At 47.6% G+C, this 18,479-nt stretch overlaps 1 protein-coding gene and 1 long non-coding RNA gene across 2 annotated transcripts in view; both read left to right on the forward strand.

Annotated features, from left to right (window-relative positions):
• LOC125947378 (uncharacterized) overlaps positions 1-14,893 on the forward strand; it is a 39,318-nt gene extending 24,425 nt beyond the window's left edge. The window contains exon 4 of the long non-coding RNA XR_007468252.1: positions 14,730-14,893. This is a non-coding gene — a long non-coding RNA (uncharacterized LOC125947378). The remainder of the gene's footprint in view (positions 1-14,729) is intronic.
• LOC125947377 (sodium-coupled monocarboxylate transporter 1-like) overlaps positions 1-18,479 on the forward strand; it is a 452,303-nt gene that overhangs the window by 51,879 nt on the left and 381,945 nt on the right. The gene's annotated exons all lie outside the window — the stretch shown is intronic.

Consider the following 18,479-nt stretch of genomic DNA (forward strand, 5'->3'; position numbering starts at 1 on the left):
GAGCATGGCGTGTTGCGGTATGTAAAGAGGAACTAGTCCAGCCGGTGTTGAATGGTTCGGGCTTGCCCCGAGCGCCTCTCCTCTCGCAGTTGGCGTACCAAGTTCTTCTTTACCGTCTGGACGAGCCTCTCTGCTGCCCCATTCGAAGCCAGATGGTACGGAGGTGTCTTGACGTATTGCACAGCATTGGGTCTGAGGAAAACTGCAAATTCGTCAGACACAAATTGAGGACCATTATCTGTCACAATCTGTTCGGGAAGCCCAAACGCTGCAAAAACGATGCGAAGCTTTTCTACAGTCTTCGACGTCGTGGTCGATTTCATGTGTATAACGTCGACCCAATTAGAATGGGCATCGACAAGCACCAAAAACCAGTCTTGTTTGTAGTATGCAAAGTCTAGGTGCACTCGTTGCCACCGTCTGGCGGGCCTTCCCCTTGACATAAGGGGTATGGCGGGTGCAGCGTTTTGGCTGAGCTGGCAAGTTGACCAGCGTCGAACTGTTTCTTCGACCAGCTCATTTAACTTCGGCCACCACACGTGACTTCTTGATAGCATTTTCATGCGAGTGGTACCAGGGTGCCCCTCGTGCAAAAGCTGTAGCACTTCTGGCTGCAAAGATTCGGGAATAACTACTCTAGTGCCCCAGGTTATGCAACCAGAGTCTAGAGACAGCTCGTTTCGCAGGACAAAATAGGGTGCAATGTCAACATCTGAATGCGTTTCAGGCCAGCCATTCAAGACGAGAAGTTTCACTTTAGACAACGTGTGGTCTTTCTTAGTTTCCGCTTGACTCTTGCTTGCTGAAAGCGGTACTGCTTCAACAGCGGAGAAAAACAGAACGTAGTCGCTCTTGTATGCTTCATTCGGAAGCGGCTATCGTGATAACGCGTCAGCGTTAGCCACTTGCGCACCCTTTCTATAAGTCCACTTGTACTGATAAGCCGCCAGTAACAGCATCCAACGTCGCATGCGCGCAGCAGCCATCTGTGGAATTGCCTTTGTCTGGCCAAACAGGCTAGCTAGTGGAAGGTGATCGGAATAAATTGTGAACTCACGCCCATAAATGTATTTATGAAAGCGCTTTACTCCAAACACCACGGCCAACGCTTCCTTCTCGATATGCGCGTAGCCTTTTTCGGCGCTGCTTAGCGTGCGCGACGCGTATGCTATCGGCTTCTCTTGGCCGCAAACATGAAATAAAACTGCTCCAACCCCATAAGGGGATGCGTCGCAAACCAGACCTAGTGGTTTTTTAGGGTCATAGAAGGTTAGTACTGAATCATGAGTGAGCATTTTCTTGCTTTTCTGAAATGCCCTTTCAGTCTCCTCCGACCATGCCCAAGGTTCCCCTTTTTGAAGAAGTTGGTACAGCGGCCTTAGTTCCGATGACATGTTCGGCATGAACCGGGAATAAAATGTCAACATGCCAAGATAGGCCTTTAGTTCCGTGCAACTTTTCGGCGTTGGAGTCTTTCTAATTGCTTCCACCTTTTCAAGGCAAGGGTGCACGCCTGTCTGAACAATGACGTGGCCCAGATACCTTACGGATTTCACAAAAAAATTCCACTTTTCGTGCCTTACTTTGACGCCGTGCTTCTCGAAGCGCTGCAGGACTGCTTCTACACGTGCCAGGCATTCGTTGTAGTCGGCACCTGTGATAAGCACATCGTCAAGGTAACAAACTACTCCACACAATCCCTTCAGCAACTCGTCCATGATTGCTTGGAATACTGCTGGTGCACTGGAAATGCCGTAGGGCATTCGAACATATTGGAATAAGCCAATGTGTGTATTTATAGTCAACAAGGGCCGCGAGTCAGGGTGCAGCTCAATTTGCTGGTACGCTTACGACAAGTCCAAAACGGTAAACACTTTGCCTCCTGCTAGGACCGCGAACATGTCTTCAACCGTTGGCAGCGGGTAGTGATCAGTTTTAACGCAGGGATTTACTGTCACTTTATAGTCTCCACAAAGACGCACTTTGTTCCCTGGTTTTTCGACTACGACCAACGGCGTGGCCCAGTCACTTTGCGTTACACCCACCAGTACCCCATCAGTTTGTAGGCTATCTAGCACTTCTTTAACTCGCTCCCTTATGGCATATGGTACTGGACGCGCCTTGCAGAACACTGGCAAGCTACCTTCTTTTAAGGAAAGTTTCGCTTGAAAGCCCTTTATCAGTCCTAACCCAGGAGTGAAAACACTGGCATACCTTTTCACAAGGTTGTCAGCCGCAAGCTCCGCTTGCACCGTGTGAATGCCATGCAAGTCGACGTCTAGGTTCTCAATCCAATCGCGTCCAACTAGCGCTGGCTTGTTTCCTGGCACCACAACTACTGGTAGAATCTTGCGCTGTCCGTTGTACTCGACCGGAACCTCGGCTTGCCCCTTCACTTCCAGCGGTGCTCCTCCGTAAGTCTTCAGCTTAACCGTAGACGGTGTGAGCGGGGGAGGATTCACTAGCTGCTTCCATAGGTCTTCCGATATCAGAGAAACAGCGGCTCCTGTGTCTACTTGCATCTGCACGCGCTTCCTTCCGAGCATAAGTTCTACCTGATACGGCTGCTCCGCAAGGCCGGCGTGATGTACGGCGTAGAGCATCATCTCATTATCTTCTTGCTGGTCGGCAACGGCGTGAATTTTTCCCGCACCCGGCGGGCGTTGTCCGCATACTCGAGCCAAGTGACCCGTGCGTTTGCAGCTGTAGCACCTTGCTTTCCGATAACGACAAGAAATAGCGTCATGCTCTTGCCCGCAACGGTGACACTTTGTCTTGGTTGCCTCGTATTGCTTGCCTGGCTTGCCGGCAAATTCCGCTTCCCTGCCTGTCTTCCTTATCGCATGGACATCGGCTTCCGTTCCACTGCCAGGTCGAAACCCTCTCGACTCCTGTTCCGCCATTTCAACGCTTTTGGCAAAGTCGCAAGCAAATTCAAACGACAGCTCCTTCTTTTTTAGTAGACCCGTCTGAATGGCAGGGTTTCGCAGTCCAGCGACGAACCGATCGCGTAGTGCGTCGTCAAGGAATGTGCCGTACTTGCATTTAGCGGCCAAGTGCTTCAGTGCAACTGCAAACGTCGCTACTGTCTCACCTTCCGCTTGGTACCGCCTGTTGAATCTGAATCGCTCTGCGATGATTCGGCTTGCAGGCTCGTAATGGTCGCTCAGTACCTTGACCAGGTCTTCGAGACTCTTCTCCGCAGGTGTCGCCGGTAGAAGCAAATCCTTGAGCGTCTTGTACGCGTTCTTTCCAATGGCCGTTATGAAGGCCGACTTCTTCAGCTTCTCCTCTTGTACGTTGGCTACTTCGCAGTAGTGCTCGAATCTTTCCACGTACGAAGCAAAGTCTTCATCGCCGTCCTCCAGGAATGCGTCGAATTCCCACATCTTGGCCATGCCGTGCTCTGCCCTGCCTCAGTTCTTCACGGGATCCGCCCCTTCCCATCGTAGATTCGTTTCAGCATCCTCGTCGCCAGTTGTTCTAGCTCGGGAACAAGAAGGCAGCTGTGACACGTTTCGTGGCGAACAGTTTAATCTGATAACCCAGCATCTTGTTTGGCAATATATACACACAAGTTGCGGTGCGTCAGTAGTGACGTCACCGCGCTTTGTCCTTTTATCCCCTTCAGTCACGGCGTACACATTTGTGTACGCGACTTATTTCCGCAATTTCTCTGCAGTGGTGTCAAGGAATAGATCGCGAACATTAAGCTTATAGTAACTTGAAAATTCCGCTTACCTAACGCACCTCCATTTTATTTCTGAGTGGAATGTGTCACTATAGACGACCGCTTTGGTGAAGGCACTACCGTGTTTGACGGGCTGTTCGACGTGAAGCAGTTTGGTAGCAGCTGTGAAATAACTTTTTTTCCTTTCTAGTAATGCTTGCAGCGAATAATTAAATTGTGTATGTAATTCGAGCGGTTTACTAAATTTATTTTATGAAGAAACGTAGTATGACTGACTGATCACTAAGCAGATATTCGATAACTCTATAATTATAATGAGTCATCATAATATGCACAAGGAGTCCTTCCACTACCTAGATTTGCTTTCAATAGAGCATGCAGTACCTTGTCATAAATATTTGTAAATTTCATACATTTATCGAAAGTCTATCATAATTCGTGACTGAAGGGGTTATTAGATACAACAGCCGTCACTGGAATGTGTACTTCCCTGATAAGTATCGCCGACGGCCACGTTCATGTTATTTTTACAGTGCTGACCAATTGTCCCCAAGACCTAGTCCTTGGACTAGACTTTCTTAGGGCGCATTCAGCTTTGATCGACTGTTCTACCAGTACCCTTTGCCTCGAACTTTCTCTACTTCCGCATATTCGTGCTGAACAGCCGAACAACTTTAGCACGACCGCCTTCGTCCATCTGCCGCCTAAAACCTTGACTTTCATCGATTTTCTTTCATCTTTCCCTGAGCCCGATGGTGATTACGTCGCTACTCCTGTTCCTGATGTCCTTTGGAGGCGCGATATCACTGTGCCCCACTCCGTCGTAACCATCGCCAATAACCGGACATGCCTCCCCGTCGTCAATTTTGGACTAACAAAGCAAGTTCTACCCCAAGGCATATAGGTTGCAACGCTGCGCGCTATAGGAGATGATCAGGTCACGGCGTTTTCCGTAGACGGCTGCTGAGAGTCTTCACCATGTCCACAGGATGCTATTTGCCTTGACGAAACCTTTAGTCCCATGATTGCTGCGGACCTATTGCCTGAACATGATGATGTGTAGTGTTTAATGGCGCGAGGGCCAGCTATGGCCAAAGAGGGCCATGACATATGGTTGTCAATTGTCTAGGTAATATGTATGAAGTGTTCGAATGCAGATGTACTACGGCTGTAAAGAGGCCTAAAAACGGGTTGCTCAAAACATTGACAATGACTCATGATAAAAAAGGATAAAAGTTTCGCAACGATGAAGTGTTATAAAAATATACACAAGCACTGCTGCCTCGACAGGGCTCGTGAAGGGCTGAGAGGCACGTGCTGTAATAACCTATGTCATTGCGGCTATAGCCTCAAGGCGAGGCTATGCTACACATGACCCGGCCAAATTATTTCTAATATGTTAACTTCATCTAAAAAGTTAAAAAGTGTTTTCATGGTAAAAAGCGGTTCATTACTAAGAAAGAACGCTGGATGGAGTGGAGTATGCCGAGGATACGCAGAATGAAAGTGCTCTTTACGCTCCCTTTCTATTTCCCTGCACTGAATGAGGACATGCATGGAGCACTGTGAGGGTGTCGCCACACCTTCGACATGACGGGGGATCACTTCCAGTCAGTAGGTAAGAGTTGGTGCCGAAAGTATGACCTATTCTTAATCGACAGAGGAGCACTTCCTTGTATCGTGCTGTTTTCTCCGATAGCCAGTGCCCTAATTTAGGTTTGATGAAATGCAGTTTATTGGATACCTGGATATTGGAAGAGGCACTGGCAGACACTGTTTCTGCCAGTGCCTCTTCAGCTTATGGCGTAAGTACAATTTAAGGTCTGCGGCTGCAATTGGTATGGGTGTCTCGTCGTCGCTAAAAGCTACTGAGGTTGCGTTCTCGTCAGCAGCTTTGTTGCCTTTTATGCCACTATGACAAGACACCCAGCATAGGACGATGTCTTGTTTAGCCGTATAAGCTGAGCACAGCAATGCATATAGTTGGTTAAAAACACTGTTCTTGTGTTTTCGTACACTCATTAGAGCTCGGAATACGGTCAATGAGTCCGTGAACACAATTGCCCTTGTGAGATTCATTTGTTTTATGCGTTTAACTGCAGAGAGTATCGCGTACGCTTCTGACGTAAAGATACTTGTATATGGTTTCAATGTACCGCATATTAAAAACTATGGTCCTAGAGCTGCGCAGGAAACACCAGCAGGAGACTTCGAAGTGTCTGTATAAAATTCAGCACAAGAATATTTCTCCTGAAGTTCAAGAAAATGTGAGTGTATGTGTGCTTCGGGTGCTCGTTTCGATATTTCAACAAAAGAGGCGTCCCACGGGATAATTTGCCACTCCCAAGGCGGTGGGAGCCGAGTAGGAGCCATTAGGACATTCTTTAGAAGAGGGACACCTGTTTCTTCTGAAAGTGCTTCCAACCGGTGTGACAAGGAGGCCTAGTGGCCGGGCAGTTACGGAACAGCCTGGCCGTGGACAAGTCGCGAATGGTAGAATGACATGGATGCTCGCTATCTGATTCAACCTTCAGGGCGTAGGCAAAACTTAAGTCCTTTGGAGATGTAGTGACCACGCGTTTGATTCAACGTACAGGCTTTCTACAGGACTAGTCCTGAAGGCACCTGTAGCCAGACGGATGCCTAAGTGGTGAACGGAATCTAGCATCTTCAAAGCACTGGGTGCAGCGGAATTATATACTATAGCTCCGTAGTCGAGGCGCGACCTTAGGAGACTTTTGTAGAGGCTCAAAAGGCATCTCCTGTCGCTTCCCCAAGATGTCCGGGACAACAGCTTCAGTAGATTCATGTCTTCAGACACTTTGCTTTTAGGTATTCCAAATGGGGGATAAATGTTAATTTAGAATCTAAAAATGAGGCCTAGAAATTTATGTTCATGGCTCACAGATAGCCGCTGTCCATTAAGATGAATACAGGGGTCAGGTAGTATTCCTCTCTTGTTCGAGAAAAGAACGCAAGTGCTTTTTTGAGGGTTCAATTTAAATCCATTCTCGTCAGCCCATTTACATACTTTGTTTAACCAAAGCTGTACATGTCGCTCACAGATATAAATGTTACATGATCTAAAACCTATTTGCACATCATCCACATACACAGAATAAAACATTGTACGAGGTACGGCACTATGGAGCGAGTTCATTTTCACAACGAAGAGAGTACAGCTCAGCACACCACCTTGAGGTACACCTGTTTCTTGAGTAAATGGACGAGATAGGATATTGCCAACCCTAACACGGAACGTTCGGTTAGATAGATAGCTTTGAATCACGTTCAACAGGTTGCGTAGGACTCCCATTCCAGCCAGATCAAGGAGAATTCCAAAACGCCAAGTTGTGTCATATGCCTTCTCCATATCTAAAAATACCGATAATAAAAAACTGTTTGTGCACGAAGGCATCGAGGATATTCGCCTCGATGCGGACAAGGTGATCAGTTGTGGATCTACCCTCCCTAAAACCGCACTGCAAGGGGTCTATTATTGTGTTGATTACAAGATAATGGATCAGGCGTCGATTTACCATTTTCTCAAAGAGTTTGCATAAGCAGCTTGTCAGGGCTATAGGCCTATAGCTGCTGGCCAAACACGGGTCCTTGCCTTCTTTAAGAATAGGTATTATGATTGCTTACTTCCCTGCGGACGGAATATAGCTGGCAAAGAAAATGGCGTTGAAAAGCGATATGAGTGTTTTGTGAGCTTCGGGGTGTAAGTGTTTTATCATCTCGTAAACTATTCGATCGTTTCCAGGGGCCGATTTATTACAACAATTTAGTGCAGCCTGAAATTCTGCCATGTTAAATGGACGGTTGTAAGGTTCATTTCTGTCTCCTTTCCGATCCAGAGGCAGTCGCTCTGCTTGTCGCTTGTGTCTCAGGAATGCATCTGAATAATGGGATGAACTGGAAATGTACTCAAAATGTTCTCCTAGAGAATTAGCTTGGGCCTCAAGAGTGTCTCCTTGTGTATTCACTAATGGTAGAGGATGAGTTTCACGGCCTTTTATCTTGTTTACCCTGTTCCATGCTTTTCTTCAGTCTGTATAAGAATTTATGCTAGATATGTATCTCTGCCAGCTTTCCCTTTTGGCACGGCGGCATGTTCTTCTTCCGTCAGACTTTATTTTCTTGAAGCTGATAAGATTCTCTGTAGTGGGAGAGTCGCGGAGGTGATTCCAAGCCGTATTTTGCTTCTTTCGCGCTTCCCTACATTCATCGTTCCACCAGGGAACACGTCGTTTGGAAGGCGAACCATTTGTTTCGGGGATACACATTGACGCGGCATCAACAACAAACGCCGTCAGATATGCCATTGCATCATCTATAGGAAGCGTAGAGATGTCTTCCCAGTCTATGCGCGTGAGTTCTTCGTACCGCTTCTAGTCGGCTGACTCGACTTTCCAATGGGGGACGCGTGGAGAGCACTCATCAGCTTTTGTTAATTTTAGGACAATAGGAAAATGGTCACTCCCATATGAATTTTTAATAACGTTCCACTCTAAGTATGGCACGAGAGCACTAGACACAATGCTTAAATCAATAGATGAATATGTTTTGTTTGCCACGCTGTAAAATGTAGGCTCTTTCTTATTTAGTAAGCATGCATCTGTAGAGAGGAGGAAGTTTTCTACTAAGCGCCCTCTAGCATTACTGCGACAATCTCCCCAAAGGGTGTTGTGTGCATTGAAATCTCCAACGACAATATAAGGTTCGGGCAGTTCATAGATGAAGCTGTGAAATTCTGTTTTTGATAGGTTGTAGTTCGGGGGGATGTATAGTAAAGCAATTGTTACCATCTTATTAAAGAAGACTGCACGGACAGCAACTGCCTCTAGAGGCGTTTTAAGCTGTATTTGCCGGCAAGCAACACCTTTATTTACTACTATCGCCACACTGCCCGACGAGGCAAGGGCGTCGTTGCGGTCTTTTCGGTAAATGGCATACTGCCGGAGAAAGTTCGTATGAGAAGAATTAAGATGTGTTTCTTGGACACACAGCACCCTTGGATTGTACTTATTTAGGAGTTCCTTAATGTCATCTAGATTGTAGAGTAAGCCCCTAACATTCCACTGTAGTATCTGCGTATCCATTTTATGGGTGTTTTGTGCTGTGTTTCTAAGAGAGATAGATTAAGCTTGCTCACGAGGCCTTTCCAGGCCCCGTGATGGGGGTTTTCCCTTTCTTCCCGGCGCGCTCGAGAGAGCTGTGCCGTTCTTTGGGCGTCTGAGACGCCGGGGTTTTGTTTGTTGTATCCATCACCTCGTCTGAAGCGGTGGATAGTGGGCAGCGGGCACTTAGTGGGCTCAGCGGGCACGTTGGCGCGGGTTTCGGGCCTATATGCACGGGCAGTGACCCTGGATCCGGCAGACCCGCGGGTCTGCTGGCCCTCCTTGGCAGGGGGCGGAAGAGCGCTTGCTGCTCCAGCCGGGGGGGGGGGGGGGGGGGCTGATGGCGTGACCGCCGTCACACTCCGTGTGACTTGGGCAGCCGCCGAATGATGTGGCGCTGCCCCCCGGCGCGCCACTTCGGTGTATGTAGGACTGGACTGACTGTGGAGTGAGAAACGCTTGCGTGCCTTTTGGAATGATGGGTTAAATTTCATTTTGAGTTCGATGATTTGCTTTTCTTTTTTCCACGGTGGAAACGAACGGGAGTACGCTGGGTGATCTCCATCACAGTTAGCACAGTGGGTGGTGAAAGTGCAGGTGTCGGATGAGTGCTCATTGGATGCGCATTTTGCACAAGTGGTGTGCCCTCGGCAGCTTTGCGAACCGTGCCCGAACCACTGACACTTGAAGCATTAGCGCGGATTCGGGATGTATGGCCGGACACGGAGTTTGCAGTATCCAGTTTCTATTGAGTCTGGTAGGTTACTTGTTCCAAAGGTAATGATTATGTGTTTCGTCGGGATTTGCTTGTCATCGAGCCTGATCGTTATTCTTTGTACTTTCACTACATTCTGATCTTGCCACTCCTCGAGTAGCTCGCTCTCACTGTGATCGTTTAGGTCATCTTCAGAGATGACACCGCGGACAGTGTTCAATGATCTGTGTGGGCCCACTGATACAGGAATGTCTCCAAAAGCAAGGAGTTTTGTTAATTTGTTATACTGGGTCTTGTCACGAACTTCAAGAAGAAGGTCGCCGCATCCCATTTTAGTTACTTTATAGCCTGGGCCGAGTGATTCTGTCAGAGATTTTGACACAACAAAAGGAGATATTGTGCGAACTGTCTTGGTTTCGTGCTGACTGTGAATTACATCGTATTTCGAGAAGGTTTCTTTCGGCTGCATTAAGAAATTAAAGGTTTCATCGGTGCGCCCCCTCTTGAGGGAGCGATCAGAGAGTGAAGGGAAATTGGATGCCATAAATAATATTGCAATATTCGGCAGGGATGGCCGCCGCCCACCATGGAGCCCAACCAGGGGACGACACAGGCCGGAAACTATTCAGTTCTGACGCTTCACCACAATTCTGAGCGACTCCAAGGCCGCCATCACCAACTTCACTCGTGGCATCGTAGCTCCTACAACGCTACCACTACTTCACCCCCTTCTCTCTTCTCGTTCTCAATTTACCCCTGAGTATGAAAGCGGGGAGGACGATGACGACGCAGAGGTTTTCACTTGCCCCATCGAACTTGTGTGGGTCCCGGCCCATTTGGGGAACCCGAGGAACGAGGCTGCCCACCAACATGCTCCAGGATTCGTCCACCGAGCGGCGGGACAGGCCTCCGACCCGGAGGACTCAAATAGGGAACCTTTGACCTCCTACAGTGACATCACCACCTACTATAGAATGTCGAGACGATCGAGACCACCACCTCACCCTAAATTGACCAAGTGTCAAGAAATCACCTGGCGTCGCCTACAGACGCATTCATTTCCTTGCCCCCAGATCCTCTCCTACATATACCCGGAGCTAATCGACCCCCACTGTAAGCTATGTGGAGAGATCGCCACTCTCAACCACATTATCTGGGACTGCCGGAAGGACCCTCCCCCCGCTCTCTCATGGCCACTCCCTCATCCCGGGCATGGAATAATATCCTCGCCAGGACAAGCCTGTAGGATCAGCTCCGGGCCGTGGACAGAGCCGGGGAGGTGGCTGTCAGGCACGACCTGACAGACTACCTCCCCTCTTGAACGACATCTATTGTCGAATAAAATTGTACCTACCTACCTACCTACATATGCACGCCAACGGTACATCCCACTATAGCCAAATACATATACCCAAGGCAGGATATAATGCACAAGGTTAACCCTTGCTGCCGGCGAAGTCGGAAGTAAAAGGAAAATAAAGAGACGACAGGAAAGATTGAAAGTGAGAGAGAAAGACGAAGATTTAAGAGGAGGACAGGAAAAGGCAACTGCCGATTTCCCCTGGATTGGTCAGCCCAGGGGTACCATCTATGTGAAGCAGAGGCCAAAGAGGTGTGTTGCCTCTGCCGGGGGGCCTTAAAGGCCCAAACACCCGGCATCGGTTCAACCCCTAGGATCCCCCTTTCCCCAGACACGGCTCAGCCGCACAAAGCTACACGCGGGAGGGTCCAACCCTCATGTGCTCGGGTACGTGGTGTCGCAACAAACCAAACGCCTGCTTGCGCAGGCGCCCCTGCGGGGCCTATTGCCTGAACAAGCAGCAGCTCTGTGTCGCCTTTTGGTTTCTTACCAAGACATCTTCGACCTGAACAATCGACAATTGGGCCAGACTTCAAATGTTAAGCATCAGATAAATACTGGTGATGCCATTCCTATTCATCGCCGGCCATATCGAGTTTCTCTTTCAGAGCGTAAGGTTATTCAAGATGAAGCGCACAAAATGCTTGCCAGAGGCATTGTTGAACCCTCATCGAGCCCTTGGGCGTCGCCCGTTGTGCTTGTTAAAAAGAAAGATGGCACTTGGCGCTTCTGCGTAGATTATCGTCATCTAAACCGAATTACCAAAAAAAGACGTGTACCCCCGGCCTCGCATTGACGACACCCTCGATTGCCTCCATGGTGCCAACTACTTATCATCGATAGACCTTCGGTCTGGTTATTGGCAAATTTCTGTGGATGAAAGGGACCGAGAGAAGACCGCATTTGTCACCCCTGATGATCTATATAAATTCAAAGTTATGCCATTCGGTCTCTGCAACGCCCCAGCCACATTCGAGCGTATATTGGACTCTTTGCTTGAAGGGTTCAAATGGACAACATGCCTTTGCTACCTACATGACGTTCTCGTATTTTCGCCTACATTTGAGACATACTTCGAGCGCTTATCAGCTGTTCTTCAAATCTTTCGCGAGGCTTGGCTCCAACTAAATTTCTGGAAGTGTCACTTCGGTCGGCGGCAGATTACATTGCTGGGCCACCTCGTCGACACTTCCGGTATTCAACCAGACCGGGAGAAAATTTGTGCTGTCCCGTCTTTTCCTGTACCTCAGTCTGTCAAAGACGTCCGAAGTTTTCTGGACTCTGCTCCTACTTCCGACGGTTCGTTAAAGACTTCGCCGCGATTGCCCGACCACTTACTGATCTGAAGAAAGACCTGCCGTTTACGTGGCGTCCCGCTCTAACTGCCGTGTTTGCCCACCTGACGAACATTCTCACCATGCCACCTATTCTGGCCCACTTTGACCCGCCCTCTCCTACAGAGGTCCGTACCGATGCCAGTGGTCACGGTATCGGAGCCGTCTTAGCCCAACGCCATCAGGGACGCGATCGTGTTATCGCCTACGCTAGCCGCCTCCTCACAGCAGCGGAGCGCAACTATTCGATTACAGACCGTGAATGCCTGGCTCTTGTGTGGGCGGTTTCTAAATTCCGCCCGTACTTCTATAGCACGGATTTCTCTGTAATCACGGAGCACCATGCGCTCTGCTGGCTTTCCTCATTCAAGGATCCTACCGGCCGGCTTGGTCGCTGGGCTTTACGGCTACAGGAATATTCTTATGGGGTAGTCTACAAGTCGGGCCGCCTACATCAAGACGCAGACTGCTTATCACGCTATCCAGTAGACGAACCACCGGCCGACCCTGACACCGATGCCGACGTTTGCGTTTTCTCGGTTTCTCAGCTGCTACACGTCGCCGACGAGCAACGCCGTGATGCCACCTTGCGCGACATCATTGATCGTTTAGAATCTTTGCCCTCTGATTCGTCCCTTCATTTGTTTTCTCTCCGGGATGGTGTATTATACCGCCACAACTTCCGCCCCGACAGTCCTGCCCTACTCTTCGTCTTTCCTCGGCACCTCCGGGCAGCTGTCCTGCAAGAACTTCACGACTTTCCAAAGAGCAGGTCACCTCGGCGTCTCCCGCACTTACGAACGGATTCGCCGACGCTTCTTTTGGCCAGGCCTTTGCCCGCTCCGTACGGAAATACTTTGCGGCCTGTGATAAACGCCAGCGGCGGAAAATACCATCGACGCTCCCTGCCGGGTGCCTTCAACCGTTCGACATTCCTTTAGAGCCGTTCTTTCGCGTTGGCTTGGACTTACTTGGCCCTTTCCCTCTATCAACGTCTGGCAACAAGTGGGTCGCTGTGGCGACAGATTACGCCAGGCGCTACGCCACCGCGAGAGCGCTTCCAACAAGCTGTGCCACAGATCTCGCCGATGTTCTTTTACGCGACGTGATTCTGCAGCATGAGGCTCCACACCAACTGCTCACTGACCGTGGTCGGACATTCCTTTCTAAAGTCATCGCCGATATACTGCAGTCCTGCTCAACCAGGCACAAGCTGACTACGTCTTACCATCCACAGACTAATGGTCTCACGGCGCGTCTCAATCAAACTCTGACAGACCTGCTTGCAAAGTATGTCTCGTCTGACCATACTGATTGGGACCTTGTCCTACCGTATGCCACATTTGCATATATCTCTTCGCGTCAAGACACTGCCAGCGATTCCCCGTTCTTTCTGCTGTTTGGCCGAGAACTCTAATTGCCACTGGACACATCCCTTCCATCCGCCGCAGCAGAGCCCAGCGAATATGCACTTGACGCCATCACCAGGGCAGCCCAAGCTCGCGACATTGCCCGCGCTCGCCTCCTGACCTCCCAAGAGAACCAGCGGCGTTTGTACGATCGACATCACGCAGACGTTCACTTTTCGCCTTGATCCCTGGTACTCCTATGGTCACCGACTCGTCACGTTGGCCTGTCTAAAAAACTCCTGTCTTGGTACACAGGCCCATATCGAGTGCTGCGTGCCGTGACTCCAGTTACGTATGAAATCGAACCAGTCAGTACCAGTGCCTCATCTGCTCCGACTGCCACTGACATTGTACATGTCGCACGCCTAAAACCGTATTACTCTCCCGTCCCCGCTGATACTTAGATGCACCGGGACGGTGCTTCTGCCGCCGGGGATAATGATACATGCATATTGCGTATTTCTTCTGGACGATGCGCGCGGGCGCTGAGACGAAGAAGACGAACTGCGCTTTGCTCTCGAGCTGTCGGCTGAACTGGCCAGCGCTGCAGCTATCCTGTGTAAATATATTTTTGTAAATAGTCTCCAGTACTTAATCCTTCGTTTGCGTAACAATATGAGAGCCGTAAAACATCGTGAAAGATGTATCAAGGATGGAAACTGCTACATGAATGCCTATTAACAGCAACAACGAACCCTGTGCCTTATGTTTCCCAGCTCACTTAACTGAAAATATTTACACACAATATTCAGTACTGAAGCACAGATCCAACTAGAAGCGTTTTAATATGTATGCGAGACATTTTTATCACAAGTATTGCCATCATTACTTTTGTTTTGATTAACTATCTTGGCGTGCGACTATCTTGGCGTGCGCCAATTTGGAGACTGCACCTGCAGCGATTAGAACTCTGGTGACAAACAGTTATTATAGGTGAGATATGTCGCAATTTTCTTCTGTTTGCATAAACGAGTATCTTGACAAGCTGCTTGCATGAAAATACTTATGTTTAATATAGAAAATCTTCCGCCTACAGCTTGTGCTCGCCGTTTTGTAGAAGCGAAAAATGGGAAGTAACCTGGTATTGGGGCCTACAGGGTGCGGGTGTGGCGACGCTCATCATGGTCGTTTATCAGCTCAGCCACACGGCGAATATGATGGTTCGTGGAAAGAGGCCACAAAGGATGCCGGTGTCGCTTGACAGCTGCCCAGGAAATCTCAGTCTGCGTGTGGAAGGCATGAACATCACATCTTTGCAGGAGACTCCGTAAGAGTATTATCATTATTGTGTTTTACTGCTCTTATCATAGAGGAGAATCATTATTTTGTTTTATTGCGCTTATCATAGAGGAGGCTCTGCGCCTTCTAACGTTCGAATGATAAACAGATAGCCTAGTCAAGGTCTATTAGAAAAGCTACATGATATATATCGGAATTTAAAGAAAAAACATGTTAGCTGTTTCAAAGTGTACTAACAGTTTTGTACCTGACAGTGCAGCCAGGAAGTGTTCAAAACGCTAGAAAGCGTAATTCTCGGCAAAAGTAAAATGCTAATATTACTCTTTTACAAAAAGCGAGGAAAAAGCGAGTGTCTAAAAACGCGTTCTACACTACATGAGTTAGGGGATGGAAACGAATTCCCGATAGACAGATATGAATATGTTGTGCGTTAGCCAACGGAAACCGTCTAGTGAGACATTGAACCTTATTTAGGAAGTAAATGATGACGAAAGACTGTCAAGAAACTGTTTATTTACGGGTGGCAAAGGTCTTGGAAGAGAATAGATTCGGGCCTAGACGATCGCTGACTTGGCCGCCCATGAACTTCCGACAGTGCTGCAAATGTGGAACTTCATATCATACTGTGCATGGTACCTTACTCTGCGCGCACATCCTAAGCTTAGATTTAGAAAAAGGGACAATGGATACAGACATTTCCCCACAGACTGACATATGAACAAAGAGAAACTATTCGGATAAATAACGGGTGCATTTGAAGGGCAGCACTTTTGTAATGGGCCGCAAATTGTGCCACATGTGTGGTAAACATAACTGGTGAAATTGCGTGCTGCCCGTATGCGGCGAGCACCGTATGATGAGGTGACAGTTCACCTCCTTTTAAAAGGAGTGAAGCAATAACCATAAAAATGCAATGTTGATCCATTGTTTGATGCTAGACGTTCGGTGCACATTGAATATTTCCATGATGGACAAACAACAAGCAAGAACTTCTCAACTGATGAGCTAAAACTTTTGCGCTAATTGATTCGGTGGCACCATCGTGGTTTGTCGTTTACTGTGCAGTGGTTTTTGTTGCACGATCCCTCTAGGCCCTGCATTGCTGGATCAGCCCGGGATCTTCCCCAAACATAGTAGTCGTGCTTTACCACATCCGAACACTTCGTAGACCAGTTGCTATTTAGTCGTTATTACGTGATTTTGCGGCTGAAAGGAAGCGTTATCCAGGTATGGCAGCAATCAAAACCCCCCGGATTACTATAGTGAAGGGTATCCGAGATGAAACATAGCTTTCTTCTATTACCTCCTGGAAATGTGGAAGGTGAGTGTAAATAGCCAAGGGAACCACCTAGAAAAGACCTCAATTCATTCGTTTCCAAGATGAATCAGTAATGTTTTTTACCTGCTCGCTGCTGCAAATTTTCTTGCAAAGGTTGCAATCAAGGGTCGTATAAACTTTCTAGCTCTCCGCTCTCACAAAGGACAAAATGCTTTTGCGCTAAACTTTTCATTAGGTTATTCTGCGTGTCGAAAATGTTTAGATCTTATCGCGGTGTCTGAAAGACGTCTGACAATACAAAGACAGCGTCACATGAAAAGAGTGCAGCGATTAACGAAAATAGCAACAGATGATTATTTCACAAGCACATTCTTGGGGGCTGTTTACATTTTTTTTCAGATCAGCGGAGACTTTCTTCCTCTTCCGTCTGTCGCTCCTGTGGAGTAGCGCTTTTGCAATTCTGGCAACAATATTTCTTGGAGTGGTCCTTAGCGCCTTAACAGGTAGCCGCATTCTCTGTTCCTCCCATGAAAGTATTTATTACTAAACAGCAAATGGCATGCCCACCTCAGCAGTGCATCAATAAAGGAGGCATATGTATTCAGGAAATGAGATCAGCATGAACTACTACAAAAATCTACTAAAAAATTAGCAAAAATGGCTAAAACAAATAGTTTTTCATTTCTTGAAGACAAATTGTTATTTGCTAGCTATATTATTCTTGTTCACCTTTCAAATGTATTTTAAACACATGAACTTACTTAAAGTGCTCAGTCGTTGTTGTCTTACGTCAGTACCTTCTTTTAAAATGCTTATGCCATTACGCGCTTGTCATATCTTACTAGAACCCTCAGCTATACATTTACACTTATGAAACTGATTTGACCAACAATAATGGGCCTGCGGAGCATATTAGGAAACTAACGACATTACATATAGCCTTAAATGGAAGTTTCATATTTTGTAGGATGCCTACAAATGATATCTGCTCTTGGCTTCGTTTGTCCTGACTTTACTATAACTGAATACTTTCCTGCCAAGAGTAGGGATTTCAATTCTCGGAAATAATTTACTGGTAATATTTTAATGAGTCAGTTTTCAAAATATAAAACTAATGTTATGTGCCATCTACAGCAGTATCATTGGTTCACTTCATGGCTGGTGACTTGGCGCCTAGTTCAGTAGTGTGCGCACTGTGTGGAAGCTTTATTTTGTAGGGAATGTAACTGCGAATCTGAGGCAGTAATATGAGGTCGTAAAACAACAGGAACATCGAGGAAAGAGGTCCGCTGAGATGTGATACGGTCCTGCAAAAACTAACAGCTACAAAGAACAACAATAACAACATTTTAGTACGAGAAACTCGCAGTTTCACCATACGTAGTTGTCGGTGCGATATGAACTCTGGGCTGCCACTATATAGATAAGTTGTATCGCTGTGTATCGCTGCCTAGCACACCGTTGCAGATGACACTGAATCAAACTCCATCAAAGCTTTTGCCGCTCGAACATGTACAGGGGCAAGTACTTATTCATTCATAAGGAAATGCGCCAGGTGTGGATACAAATAAGCTCTGAGTTGTGTCAGATATTGGGAGAATTGAGCTCCGCTCTGCGCGATGTAACCACCTCGCCTGAGTGGTCCGTTACTTCATAGGTAGCAGTTATGTATGTTTATTTTATGTTTATAGGCATTTAGCCTTTATATGCATTACTGAAGCCACGATTACGAGTGCGAGGTAAGAGAGGAAAGGAATGTTTCAAAGGTTCATTTTGCATCCTTCAGTTGGCAACTTTACATGACCGAAGGGGTGTATAAAGTTATAGTAGCAAATAGGTAAATATAGAGAGCAGACAGCAGTTCATCTGAATCATGAGCATTAGACGTGCAAGCTTCAGCACTTCTATAATCAGGCATTTAACGACCACTTCTTCCGGCCACTATAAAAGAGGTTGGCTGGCCCTTCTGGCTGCTAAGGTGGGAGGCTAGGCGTCTAGTACGCCACCTTTGGTAGAAAGACATTCCCCTTGTCTGCTGTAGGCATAGTAACTGGATAAAACAAGAGCAAGATGAACCATGGAGCACCCTATAAAAGTGCAAAAGCACTCAGGCTACGTGTTTCAACTTGATCTACATAAACAAGCTTTCCAGTACAATCTGCCGAAACGGGAACGAGTTGGTATTGCACAAAACTAGACATAAGGGGAGGCCTCGGATCAACGCACTCATGAAATGCAGGCTACAGGACCCGTATAATCAAATGCGTGCGTACTTGGCCGGGTACAGAAGACAGCCTGTGATTAGGCAAAATAACTTTTAAAACAAATA

Source organism: Dermacentor silvarum, chromosome 8 (genome assembly GCF_013339745.2).
Source record: "Dermacentor silvarum isolate Dsil-2018 chromosome 8, BIME_Dsil_1.4, whole genome shotgun sequence".
Lineage (NCBI taxonomy): Eukaryota > Metazoa > Arthropoda > Arachnida > Ixodida > Ixodidae > Dermacentor > Dermacentor silvarum.